The following is a 13,144-nucleotide window of genomic DNA, read 5'->3' as shown; positions in this document are numbered from 1 at the left end:
TGAGCTACCCTGGCATAGAAATGGGCCAGGCCAGAGCACCATAATACTTAACTATAAGTTAAGAGCATGGTCATGGACAAATTCTGTCATGATCCAAAAAAGTAATAACTGGAGTAGGGTTAGGAAAGATTAATCTGGCCTGAACAGTGTAGTCTGAAATCTATAGCGAGATATCCCCAGGAAAGCTACCCTACAAGCTCAACTGTGCCCATACAAAATAAGTAGTGTTAAGAATTAGAGTTAAGATGTTAATTAAGATGTTAATTAAGTTATTGGACTAAGGAGAGGAGAAACAGCCCTAAGATGGTATTTCCTCCCTTGAGCCTGATCATCGATCAGGAAGGGCTTTTGATATGTTGATTGGCTACCCCCAGTGCTGGGAAGTTGGAGAGAGACTAGAGAGAGACCAGGGTAGCAAAATGGAGCACGGAGAGACTACCTAGAGAGGCAGAGGGAGAAGAATGCAGGGGAAGAGTGCAAGAGCAGGTGCGTGGAGAGACGAGAGATGGGGTGGCAAGAGGGAGCGTGGGAGAGAAGAGCGGGAGAGACAGGAGGAGACAGGAATGAGGGGCAGCGTGAGACTAGAATGGGGGGCTCAGTGAGACTGGAAACAGGCGCGTGGAGAGAATGGTATAAACATCAACTGATCACCAACCAGCCTGGCGACCTCGTTCCTCTTCCGTGGGCCCAAGGCAATGGCCGTCCTGGGAGGGGGAGCGGCCCAAGTCCACCAAACGCAGTCACCAAGAGTGAGAGAGAGCTGCGAGGCTCCTAGTCACCCAGAGTTTACACAGTCTAGAATATCCTGCATGGGTTTGCAGGAATAAGTTGGCTCACGTTTTGTCGGAACCTGTCACAGGATGATGTAGGTATAACTTACTGTTCTGGAAAGACAAACTCTAAATGGCTAATGGAATTATCAAAAATAATAATTCAGTAAAAGATGATTTGCAAAAATTGTTATAGCTCACCTCCGGATTGTTAAGTCCTTGTCTGAGCATTTACTAAGCTTTGCTAGTTGAGCCGTCTGAGTTATGTTTTTGCTTGTTGAGCTTAGTTGGCTTCTGTTACTCTCCCATCTAATTTGCTGTGCTCCTACTGGGTTGTGGGTATTGTGGAACGTGAGTGTGTGAGGCAGAAACCTCAGGAACTTAGAACTGAGATGAAGACTTGGTATGACAGTGGCATGGAAGGTGGCCTGGCTGATGAAGCCTCCAGAAATACAGAGGAGTCGGGGAAAAGTGCTCACGCCCACTTCAAGAAGACCCCAGAGTGGCTGGAGAAATAGCACAGTGGGGAGGGCATTTGCCTTGCACACAGCTGACCCGGGTTCGATTCCCAGCATCTCATATGGTCCCCTGAGCACCGCCAGGAATAATTACAGAGCCAGGAGTAACCCCTGTGCATCACCAGGTGTGACTCAAAATGAAAAAAAATGAAGACCCCAGAGTTTTCAGCCTGAACCCCTGGAATTTTTATGTTTCCGTGTTCTGAGTCATGGGAGTTTCTGAGGCGTTAATGGTTTGGGCATATCGAGGAAAGTTCTGACATATCTTTAGGGTAGTCTTTAATATTTTTTTTCTTTTGAGAGACCCCGGGGCAATTTTACAAAATGGTCAAAAGCTTTTGCATATTAAAACTTAAATATTTCATTGGAACAATCAGCAGGTCAGATTGTTTAATTATATTGATATATAACTTTAAATAAGACCTTTCAGAAATTTAAAATAACTTTTAGAAATAAGATTAAATATACTATTACATGGCAATGTTTTTTAAAATGATACTTAAATGATACTTAAACATATCAAATAAGTCAAATTTATATGTATTTTTCTATTAGAAGAAAATAACTTATGGAATATTTTAGAACTCTTAAAACCTTTTGATATTTACTTATCTTTTAATTAATCAAGATTTTAATTATATTTGTTAAAATTCTGATAGAAAACTTTGTTTTATATGTACTAAAACGTTTGAAACACACAGATTGAATAAAATAATTTTAATTACCCATTTTAGCAAAGTAGTAAGATTTTTTAAAAAACCTTAATTAGAACTTAGTTTTTTAAAATCCAAGATTAGGTATATTTAACTAAAATCTGATAAGATTGAAATGACAAATATAAATTTATTTTAATAATACATATTTACTATGTAGACTAAACAACTTTGTCTGAAAAAGTTCATCATCAGCAACGGAATGCGTGGGAGATCCCGGGTGGGGGGTGGTACCGGCCCCGCCCTCCGCTGAGATTTAAGTGCAGCAGCCACATGTGTGTGGCCTTTCCACTGCTGCATGAGCATGATCCCAGAGGCCAACTAAACTACTTTGGACACCAGCAGCTCGCAGAAATGTCTCTCTCGGCTTTTCCATCTTATGAGCACCATGAAAGAGAAGTAAAATCTTGCAGTGATGCAATTTCTGGCAGAAATTTCCCTGGACTTTATTACTAAAATACAGAAATCCAAAACCTCATATCTCTTAATTGTCAGCAATGTAGAACACTATCAAATGGTTCCTTTTCAGCAGGTCTGACTTTGGGGGAAAACTCCAAACAATAATAGAGAGTCTTTTGTTGAAATATTGAAGGTAATCAAAATAAAGTGGAATCTATCAGCTACAAGTTGGGGGGGCCGGGGGGGAGAGGTATACTGGGGCTACTGGTGGTGGAAAATGTGCACTGGTGATGAGCATTGTATAGCAGAGACTTAAGAATGAAAGCTCTGGGGGTCCCCACCGGTTACCACCCGGCCACCCAGCCTGGGTCATCCAGCAGCCGCCCAGTCCCACCTCCCGAGGCCCCGCCTCCCCGCCTGGCTCCCCAATACCATCCCTGTCTCCAGGTAATGCCAAGAGGATACTGGGGGAGTGGCCTGTGTCTCGGGGTGCATGGTCTCAAAAGGGGCGTGGCCTACTGCTGGAGTGATGGCCACTAAGGCCGCAGTTATTATTTTTTGCCTCAGCATAATAGGTATAGTCTGTTTCTTTGAAAATCACCCTAACCATCTCAATCACTGTATGCAAAATAGCCCATTAGCTTAGTCTAACTTTACAAAAACTATCAGTGAATAATAGAAGCTTGGCAAAACCTTCGTAAAGAGAACATAGCCTTAAGCCTTCATTAGAGGCCCCACATCAATCAGGAAGAGTGCCTGAAGAACTCTAGAATAGGAACAAGGCTGCCATCAGCAATTGCACAAACAGAGCCTCCCCACCCCCCACAGCAAGAGGGAATAGAAATAGACAACTACAAGGTTCCAACTCTATAGTTCCATAACAATATGAAGAAACAGAGAAAATCCCCTCCACAAAGAGAGGGAGAAGAAAAGATTCCAGAAACCAATCCTGCAGGCAAACAACTCCCTTAAAAAAAGCTGGAGTGGTCATACTAGGCCATCCGACAACATAGATTTCAGGTTGAAAAATATTAGAAGGGACAGTGAAGGTCATTTTCTATTTATCAAGGGATATGTACAACAGGAGGAAATCACACTCTTAAATGTATACGCACCTAATGAACGACCGGCTAAATACTTAAAACAACTCCTAACAGACTTTAAAGAGGACATCACTAACAGCACAATAGTAGTCGGGGACTTCAATACCGCCTTATCACCTATGGATAGATCGACAAGAACAAATCTGAGCAAGGAAACACTGACTCTGAAAGAAGAAATGGAAGAGAGAGGACTAATGGACCTATACAGCCTATACAGGGCTTTACACCCCAAAAAGAAAGAATACACATTCTTTTCCAGTGCACACGGAACATTCTCCAAAATAGACCATGTACTGGGCCCCAAAACATACCTCAATAGATTCAGAAAAATAGAAATTGTATCAACCATCTTTTCAGACCACGATGCACTGAAGATAGAAGCTAAACACACACAGACACGGAGAACCAAATCAAACACCTGGAAATTAAACAACTCAATGTTGAACAATGAGTGGGTCAGGAAGGAAATAAAGGAAAAAATCAAAAGACACCTAGAAACAAAATGAGAATGAAGACATGAGCTACCAAAACATATGGGACGCAGCTAAAGCCATGTTAAGGGGAAAATTTATAATTCTGCAAGCATTCCTCAGGAAGGAAGAAAGGGCCTACATGGATAGCTTGACTTCACAGCTCAAGATCTTAGAAAAGGACCAGAAAAAGGAACCCGAACAAGACCGAAGGAAAGAAATAATAAAATTGGAGCAGAAATTAATGACATGGAAATTCAGAAAACAATCTGAAAGGTCAATGAAACAAAGATCTGGTTCTTTGAGAAAATAAACAAGATTGTTAAAATGCTAGCAAGACTCAAAAAGAAAGAGAGAGAGAACCCTAATAAACTGAATCAGAAATGAAAAGGGGAACATCACAACAGAAGCCAATGAGATTCAAAAGATCATCAAGACTACTTTGAAGGTCTGTATGCCATGAAACAAGAGAACCTAAAAGAAATGGATGAATTCCTTGATTCCTACAATCTCCCGAGACTGAACCAAGAAGACCTGGAATACTTGAATAGACCCACTAATATCAAGGAAATTGAAACTGTAATCAAAAGTCTCCCCAAAAACAAAAGCCCAGGTCCAGATGGATTCACTGGCGAATTCTTCCAAACATTTAAAGAGGACCTACTGCCAGTTCTCCTCAAGCATTTCCAGGAAATTGAAAAAACAGGAACTCTCCCAAACAGTTTCTATGAGGCACATATCTCCCTAATACCAAAAGCAAACAAAGACACCACTAACAAAGAAAATTACAGACCAATATCCCTGATGAACACCGATGGAAGATCCTCAACAAAATATTAGCAAATAGAATCCAACAACTCATCAAAAAGATCATACACCATGACCAAGTGGGATTCATTCCGGGGATGCAAGGATGGTTTAACATTCAGAAATCAATCAACATAATCCATCATATCAACAAAATTAAAGATAAAAATCATATGATCATATAATTAGATGCAGAGAAAGCATTTGACAAGACCCAACATTCGTTCATGATGAAAACTCTCACCAAAATGGGGTTTGGAGGAACTTTCCTCAAGATAGTCAAAGTCATCTACCACAAACCCACGGCAAGCATTATCCTCAATGGGGAAAAACTAAGGGCCTTTCCTCTAATATCAGGCACAAGACAAGGATGCCCACTCTCACCACTTCTATTCAACATAGTACTGGAAGTACTTGCAATGGCTGTTAGGCAAGAAAAAGACATTAAGGGCATCCAGATAGGAAAGGAAGAAAACAAACTCTCACTATTTGCAGACAATATGATAATATATCTAGAGAAACCTAAAACTCTACTAAGAAACTCTTAGAAACAATAGGCTTGTACAGTAAAGTCACAGGCTATAAAATCAATACCCAAAAATCCATGGCTTTCCTATATGAAACAATGAGTCAGAAGAAAGGGACATGTAAAAAGCAATCCCATTCAAAATCGTGCTCCAGAAAATCAAGTACCTCAGAATCAGCTTAACCAAGGAAGTAAAGGACCTCTACAAAGAGAACTATAAAACTCTACTCCATGAATTAAAAGAGGACATGGGGAAATGGAAACATATCCCCTGTTCATGGATAGGGAGAATCAACATTGTCAAATGGCAATACTCCCCAAAGCATTATACAGATTCAATGCATCCCTATAAAGATACCCATGAAATTCTTCAAAGAAATGGATCAAGCTATCTAGAAATTCATATGGAACAACAAACGCCCACAGATAGCTAAAACAATTCTTGGGAAAAAGATGATGGGGGGCATCACCCGCCCCAACCTTAAACTTTACTACAAAGCGGTAACAATTAAAACAGTATGGTACTGAAATAAAGGCAGAGCTGCAGACCAATGGAACAGGGTGGAATATCCCTACACACAACCAAAAATGTATGTTCATCTAATCTTTGATAAGGGAGCAAGAAATGTGAAGTGGAGCAAGGAAAGTCTCTTTAACAAATGGTGCTGGCACAACTGGACAATCACATGCAAAAGAATGGGCATAGATCTCGACCTGACACCATGCACAAAAGTCAGATCAAAATGAATTAAAGACCTCAACATCAGACCACAATCCATAAGGTACATTGAAGACAAGGTCAGCAAAACCCTCCACGATATTGAAGCTAACGGTATCTTCAAAGATGACATGCAACTGATCAACCAAATGGAAACATAGATAAACAAATGGAACTATATTAAACTAAGAAGCTTCTGCACCACAAAAGATACAGTGATCAGAATACAAAGACAATCTACAGAATGGGAAAGTATATTCACCCAGTACCCCTCTGATAAGGGGTTGATATCAAAGGTATATAAAGCACGGTTGAACTCTACATGAAGAAAACATCCAACCCCATCAGAAAATGGGGCGAAGAAATGAACAGAAACTTTTCCAAAGAAGAGATATGAATAGCCAAAAGGCACATGAAAAAATGCTCTGCATCACTAATCATCAGGGAGATGCAGATCAAAACAACTATGAGATACCACCTCACACCACAGAGAATGGCACACATTCAAAAGAACAAAAGCAACGACTGTTGGAGGGGATGTGAGGAGAAAGGGACACTTCTACACTGTTGGTGGGAATGCCGACTTGTTCAGCCCTTCTGGAAAACAATATGGACGCTTCTCAAAAAATTAGAAATTGAGCTCCTATTTGACCCAGCAATACCACTTTTGGGAATATATCCTGGAGAAGGAAAAAAGTGTAGTCAAAATGACATTTGCACTTATATTTTTATCGTAGCACTGTTTACAATAGCCAGAACCTGGAAAAAACCCGAGTGCCCGAGAACAGATGACTGGTTAAAGAAACTTTGGTACATCTATACAATGGAATACTATGCAGCTGTTAGAAAAGATGAATTCATGAATTTTGCATATAAGTGGATCAACATGGAAAGTATCATGCTAAGTGAAATGAGTCAGAAAGAGAGAGACAGACATAGAAAGATTGCGCTCATCTGTGGAATATAAAATAACATAGTAGGAGACTAACACACAAGCGTAGTAGAAATATGTACCAGGAGGTTGGCTCCATGGCTTGAAAGCTGGCCTCACATGCTGGGGGAAAAGGCAGTTCAGATAGAGAAGGGAACATCAAGTAAGCTCTGGTTGGAGGACTTGCTTGGGAGGGGAGATGCATGTTGAAAGTAGACTATAGATTGAACATGATGGCCACTCAATTCCTCTATTGCAGACCACAACCCAATAGGAGAGAGAGAGAACAAAAGGGAATGCCCTGCCACAGAGGTGGAGGGAGTGGGGGGGATAGGATTGGGAGGTGGGAGGAATACTGGGTTCACTGGTGGTGGAAAATGGACACTGGTAGAGGAAGGGGTGCTCGAACATTGTATGAGGGAAACACAAGTATGAAAATGTGTAAATCTGTTACTGTACCCTCATGGTGATTCGCTAATTAATTAATTTTAAAAAAGAATGAAAGCTCTGTAACTTCCCACATGGTGATTCATTTAAAAATAGTTCATCACAGTCTTACAATACTTTTGTTCTTTTATTTATTATTGGTTTGGGGGCCACACTTGTTGGTGCTAAGAGCTTACTCCTGGCTGGGCTCAGAGATCACTCCTGGCAGAGCTCAGGAGACCATATGTGGTGCCAGAGATCCACTAGGGTCAGCTGCATGCAAAGCAAATGTCTTACCCTCTGTACTATCTCCCCAACCCTATAACTTTGTCCTTTTAGCATAGAAATTATAGTTTAATTATAGACAAATTATTGAAGATATAAAAACTTAATTTTAAGATCCCCACAATAATTTATTGATTTTATCTAACTTGGCCACATGTAAAGTTTTACCTAAAGTGTATTTCTCTATTGAATGTAATCAAAGTGAAAGCAATGTGAAATTTATCAGTTACACAGGCGGGGTGAGGGGCTAGGGGTGTGGGGGGGCTAGGGGCGTGGGGGGGCCGGGTGGAACTATACTGTGATTCTTGGTGGTGGAATATGTGCACTGGTGAAGGGATGGGTGTTCGAGCATTGTATAACTGAGACTTAAACCTGAAAACTTTGTAACTTTCCACATGGTGACTCAATAAAAATAAATAAATAAATAAATAAATAAATAAATAAATAAAATAAAGTGTATTTCTCTACACTTTTCTATACTACATATTTTTCTGCACTTATATATATTTTTTCACCTTTTTTATTTTCAACAAACACTGATAGTCAAAGAGAAGTTATTTTTTAACTTTATTTAAACACTGCAGTTTACAAAGCTGTTAACAATATTTGATTACATTTACTATTCAAACACCAATTCCACCACCATTACACCTTCCCACCACTATATTTCAAATGTTTCCATCCAGAACCCCAAACCCTGCCCCCAAAGCACTGTATCACTATATCATTGTTATCCCATTGATCGCAGATTTTCTCAAGTGGGCCCAGTAACGTCTCAATTCATCCTAGACCTGAGATTTTAGCAGCCTCTCTTTACTCGTTCTTCCCAATAGTGCCACATTAGAGGCTCTTCAGGGTCAGGGGAATGAGTCCCATCATTGTTACTTTATCATTAAGGACTAAAATCCATAAATTGGAAATGATTCTGATCTCCTCTAGAGTCTGATTTCCAACAGAATAAATTTGTGTTTCTCTTAAAGACAGAGGGATCAATCTATTCTAGAAATATTCCATGTGACACAAAATTAGCAAGGGTTCAAATCAGTGTGGATATCTCAATGGAAATTTAGTTTTGAAATTTTCAATTTAATTTTTGTAATGTTTATGTGTTATATGATGTTTTACTCAAGTGAGAGAAGGAATCCAGAGTTCCAACCCCCGTCTATGATCAAGAATCAGGGATGCTGTCTCATTTGCCAAGGTGTCAAAAATCAGATGGGCTGGACACGTAATGCGGTTCAGAGATGACCGCTGGACTAGTGCTGTTACTGACTGGATTCCACGGGACGTCAAAAGACCGCGGTGCCGCATTGGAGGCTCTTTCAGGGTAAGGAGAATGAGACCCATCATTGTTACTGTATTTGGCATATCGAATACACCACGGAGAGCTTGCCAGGCTCTGCCGTGTGGGCAGGATGCTCTTGGTACCCTGCCAGGTTCTCCAAGAGGGAGAACTAGGATATAAGAGGTCTCAGGGCTGCAAATACTGCCACATGATTCTGGGAGCATTGTTTTATAGTCTCTGGATCTTGACTGTTCATGGGATTACACAATGTCGGGAGCAATCTGTGGGTTTGACTGCCTAGCTACTGGAAACTGGGGGGTCTGGGTGGAGGAGGCCCAGTCCCCATCCAAGCAGACTCAGAGATCTCAGCCCCAGGTCCCACACACCTGGGTTCCACTGCTGGTTTCTTCATGCACATGTGGAGAGGGGCCTTGAGCCTGGCTGTGACTGGGTTCTGGAGGTCTTCAGCTGCCGGGACTCTGCTTGGGATAGGGAGGGAACTTCAACCCGCCCTGCTCTGAGGGGCCCCAATGAAGACAGGCAACTATATGGTGACAAATATAAATGAGAATCCTGGTGAACAACATGGTGTCATACATAGAATTGGTTTATAACTATGTATTTTGGAGACATATATAATTATATAAACAAATATTACTTCATTTTTTTTAATCAGGGGAAAAGGAATGAAGAATGAATGAAGCGTGAGTGAGAGAGAATTACCAGTTAGTCCAAAATAGGTTTTAAATGTCTGAATCTGTTCTCTTTGAGATTTTGTGAAGGTGAAGGCTTAAGAAGCAGAGAACTCCCCAGAAACAGGCACTGGGGCTCCAGGGAACTTGAGAGATGTTCCACCACATGGACGTTGTAAAAACTATAAACATGCGCGTGTGCAGAGGGGGTGATGTGTGTTGTGTTCGAGGGCTCTGAAGGCGGTGCTCTCTCTCTCGCCGCTCTCATTCAGTGCTCTTCAAACGCTGTGTATGGACTGGATCTGGATGGCTCCTCCTTGTGCTCTGCTTCTGTGTGTGCCTCTGTGCTCTCTTCTGTCTGTCTATCTAGCTCTGTCTCTGCAGTTTCTACTCTGGTCTCTTCTGATCTCCCTTCTTCTGATCTCTCTCTGTGGAGCCCTTTGCTTTAATCTCTGGAGCCCCACTCACTCTCACTTCTGACTCACGGGAGTGTTTACTCATGGGAGTGAGTATGTACATTTTTCTTACCGATTAAATTGGCCAATTGTCTTAAAGACAATATTTGGGCTTGAAGAGATAGTACAAAAGGGAGTATGTATGTACACACTATCATTGTGTATTCATGGGAGTGTGTACTCACGGGAGTGTACTCTCAGGGGAGTGCACTCATAGGAGTGTGTGTTCACAGGAGTGTGCCCTCACGGGATTGTACACTCAAAGGAGTGTGCACTCACAGGAGGGCACACTCACGGGAGTGCGTGCTCACAGGAGTGCGTATCACGGAAATGTTTGCTCACAGGAGTGCATGCTTGAGGGAGTGTGTACTCATGGGAGTGCTCATGGGAAAGTGCACTCACGGGTGTGTGCACTCATGGCTGTGTGCGCTCACGGGTGTATGTACTCACAGGATTGCATAGTCACAGGAGTGTGCACTCACATGAACATGTACTCATGGGAGTGTTTTCTCAGAGGAGTGCGCACTCACAGGAGTGTGCACTCATGGGAGTGCATACTCACTGGAGTGCGCTCACAGGAGTGCATACTCATGGGAGTGTACAGTCATGGGAGTGTGCACTCATGGGAGTGCGCCCTCAAAGGATTGCGTACTCATGGGAGTGTGCACCTATGGTAGTGTCTATTCTAGGGAGCTTGTACTCATTGGAGTGTGGACTCACGGAAGTGTTTTCTCACGGGAATGCATGCTCACGGGAGTTCATATTCACGGGAGTGTTTGCTCACAGGAGTTCATGCTCAAGGAAGTGTGTACTCATGGGAGTGTCCACGGGAGAGTGCGCTCACAGGTGTGTGCACTCATGGGTGTGTGCACTCACCAAAGTGCTTGCTAACGGGAGTAAGTATTCACGTGATTGCATAGTCTCGGGAGTGTGCACTCACGAGAGTGCGTCATCAAGGGAGTGTTTTCTCAGAGGAGTGCATGCTCAAGGGAGTGTGTACTCATGGGAGTGTTCTCTGGAAAGTGCACTCAGGGGTGTGTGCACTCACGAGATGCTCGCTCATTGGAGTACGTACTCACGTGATTTCACAGTATCGGGAGTGTGCACTCATGGGAGTGCATAGTTATGGCAGTGTGCACTCACAAGAGTACGTACTCACGGGAGGGTTTGCTCCGGGTAATACGTACTCATGGGAGTGTTTTCTCACAGGAGTGAGTGCTCACAAGATTGCGTATCCACGGGAGTGTTTGCTAACAGGAGTGCATGCTCAAGGGGTTTGTACTCATGGGACTGCTTACGGGAGAGTGCGCTCACAGGTGTCTGCACCATGGGTGTGTGCACTCCCGGGAGTGTGCGCTCACGAGTGTAAGTACTGATGGGAATGCACAGCCATGGGAATGTGCACTCACAGAAGTGCATACTCACGGGAGTGTGCACTCACGGGAGTTAGTTCTCACGGGAGTGTTTGCTCACAGGAGTGGGTGCTCACGAGAGTGATCATGGGAGTGCATGCTCAAGGCAGTGTGTTCTCATGGGAGTACTCATAGGAGAGAGCGCTCACGGGTGTGTGCATTCATGGTTGTGTGCACTCACGGGAGTTCACGTTCATGAGTGTTTGTACTCACGGGCTTGCACTGTTGGGGAATGTGCACTCACGGAAGTGTGCACTTGCGCACTTGCGAGAGTGCGTACTCAGGGGAGTGTTTGCTAACGGGTGTGTGTGCTCAAGGGAGTTTGTACTCATGAGAGTGCTCACGGGAGAGTGCCCTCACAGGTGTGTGCACTCATTGGTGTGTGCACTCATGGGAGTGTGCGTTCACAGGAATATGTACTCTCGGGATTGCACAGTCATGGGAGTGTGCACTCACGGGAGTGCATAATCACGGAAGTGTGCATTGACGGGAGTGCGTACTCACGGGAGGTGCACTGACGGGAGTGAGTATTCACGGGAGTGTTTGTCACGGGTGTACATGCTCAAAGGAGTTTGTACTCATGGGAGTGCTCACGGGAGAGTGCCCTCAAGGGTGTGTGCACCCATGGGTGTTTGCCTTCCCAGGAGTGCGCGCTCACGGGTGTAAGTACTCACGGGATTGCACAGTCACGGGAATGTGCACACACGGAAGTGCATACTCACGGGAGTGTGCACTAACAGGAGTGCATACTACACGGGAGTGTTTGCTCACGAAGTGGGTGATCACAGGAGTGTTTGATCATGGGAGTGCATGCTCAAGGAAGTGTGTACTCATGAGAGTGCTCATGGGAGGGTGCGTTCACGGGTGTGTGCACTCGGGTCTGTGCACTCATGGGAATTCGCGTTCATGAGTGTATGTACTCACTGGCTTGCACGATGTGGGGAATGTGCACTCACGGGAGTGCATACTCACGGGAGTGTGCACTCATGGGAGGGCGTACTCATGGGAGTGTTCACTCATGGGACTGTGTACTCACGGGAGTGTTTGCTCATGGGTGTACATGCTGAAGGGAGTTTTTTACTTATGGGAGTGCTCACAGGAGAGTGTCCTCACGTGTGTGCGCACTCATGGGTGTGTGCACTCATGGGAGTGTGCGTTCACTGGAATATGTACTCTCGGGATTGCACAATCATGGGAGTGTGTAATCACGGGAGTGTGGACTCACAAGAATGTATACTCTCGGGAGTGTGCACTCACGGGAGTGCGTACTTACGGGAGTGTTTATCATGGGTGTGCATGCTCAAAGTAGTTTGTATTCATGCCCTCACGGGTGTGCGCACTCATTAGTGTGTGCACTCATGGGAGTGTGCGTTCACAGGAATATGTACTCTCGGGATTGCACAGTCATGGGAGAGTGCCCTCACGGGTGTGTGTACTCATGGTTGTGTGCACTCATGGGAGTGTGCGCTCCCGAGAATATGTACTCTCGGGAATGCACAGTAATGGGAGTGTGCACTCACGGGAATGCATACTCGCGGGAGTGTTCAGTCATGGGAGTGTTTGCTCAGGGGAGTGCGTGCTCTTGGGATTGTTTTCTCACGGGATGCATGCTCAAGGTAGTGTGTACTCATGGG

The sequence above is a fragment of the Sorex araneus genome, chromosome 3 (genome assembly GCF_027595985.1).
Source record: "Sorex araneus isolate mSorAra2 chromosome 3, mSorAra2.pri, whole genome shotgun sequence".
Classification (NCBI taxonomy): domain Eukaryota; kingdom Metazoa; phylum Chordata; class Mammalia; order Eulipotyphla; family Soricidae; genus Sorex; species Sorex araneus.
The sequence above is the reverse complement of the archived record's forward strand: the minus strand, read 5'-3'. Positions refer to the sequence as shown.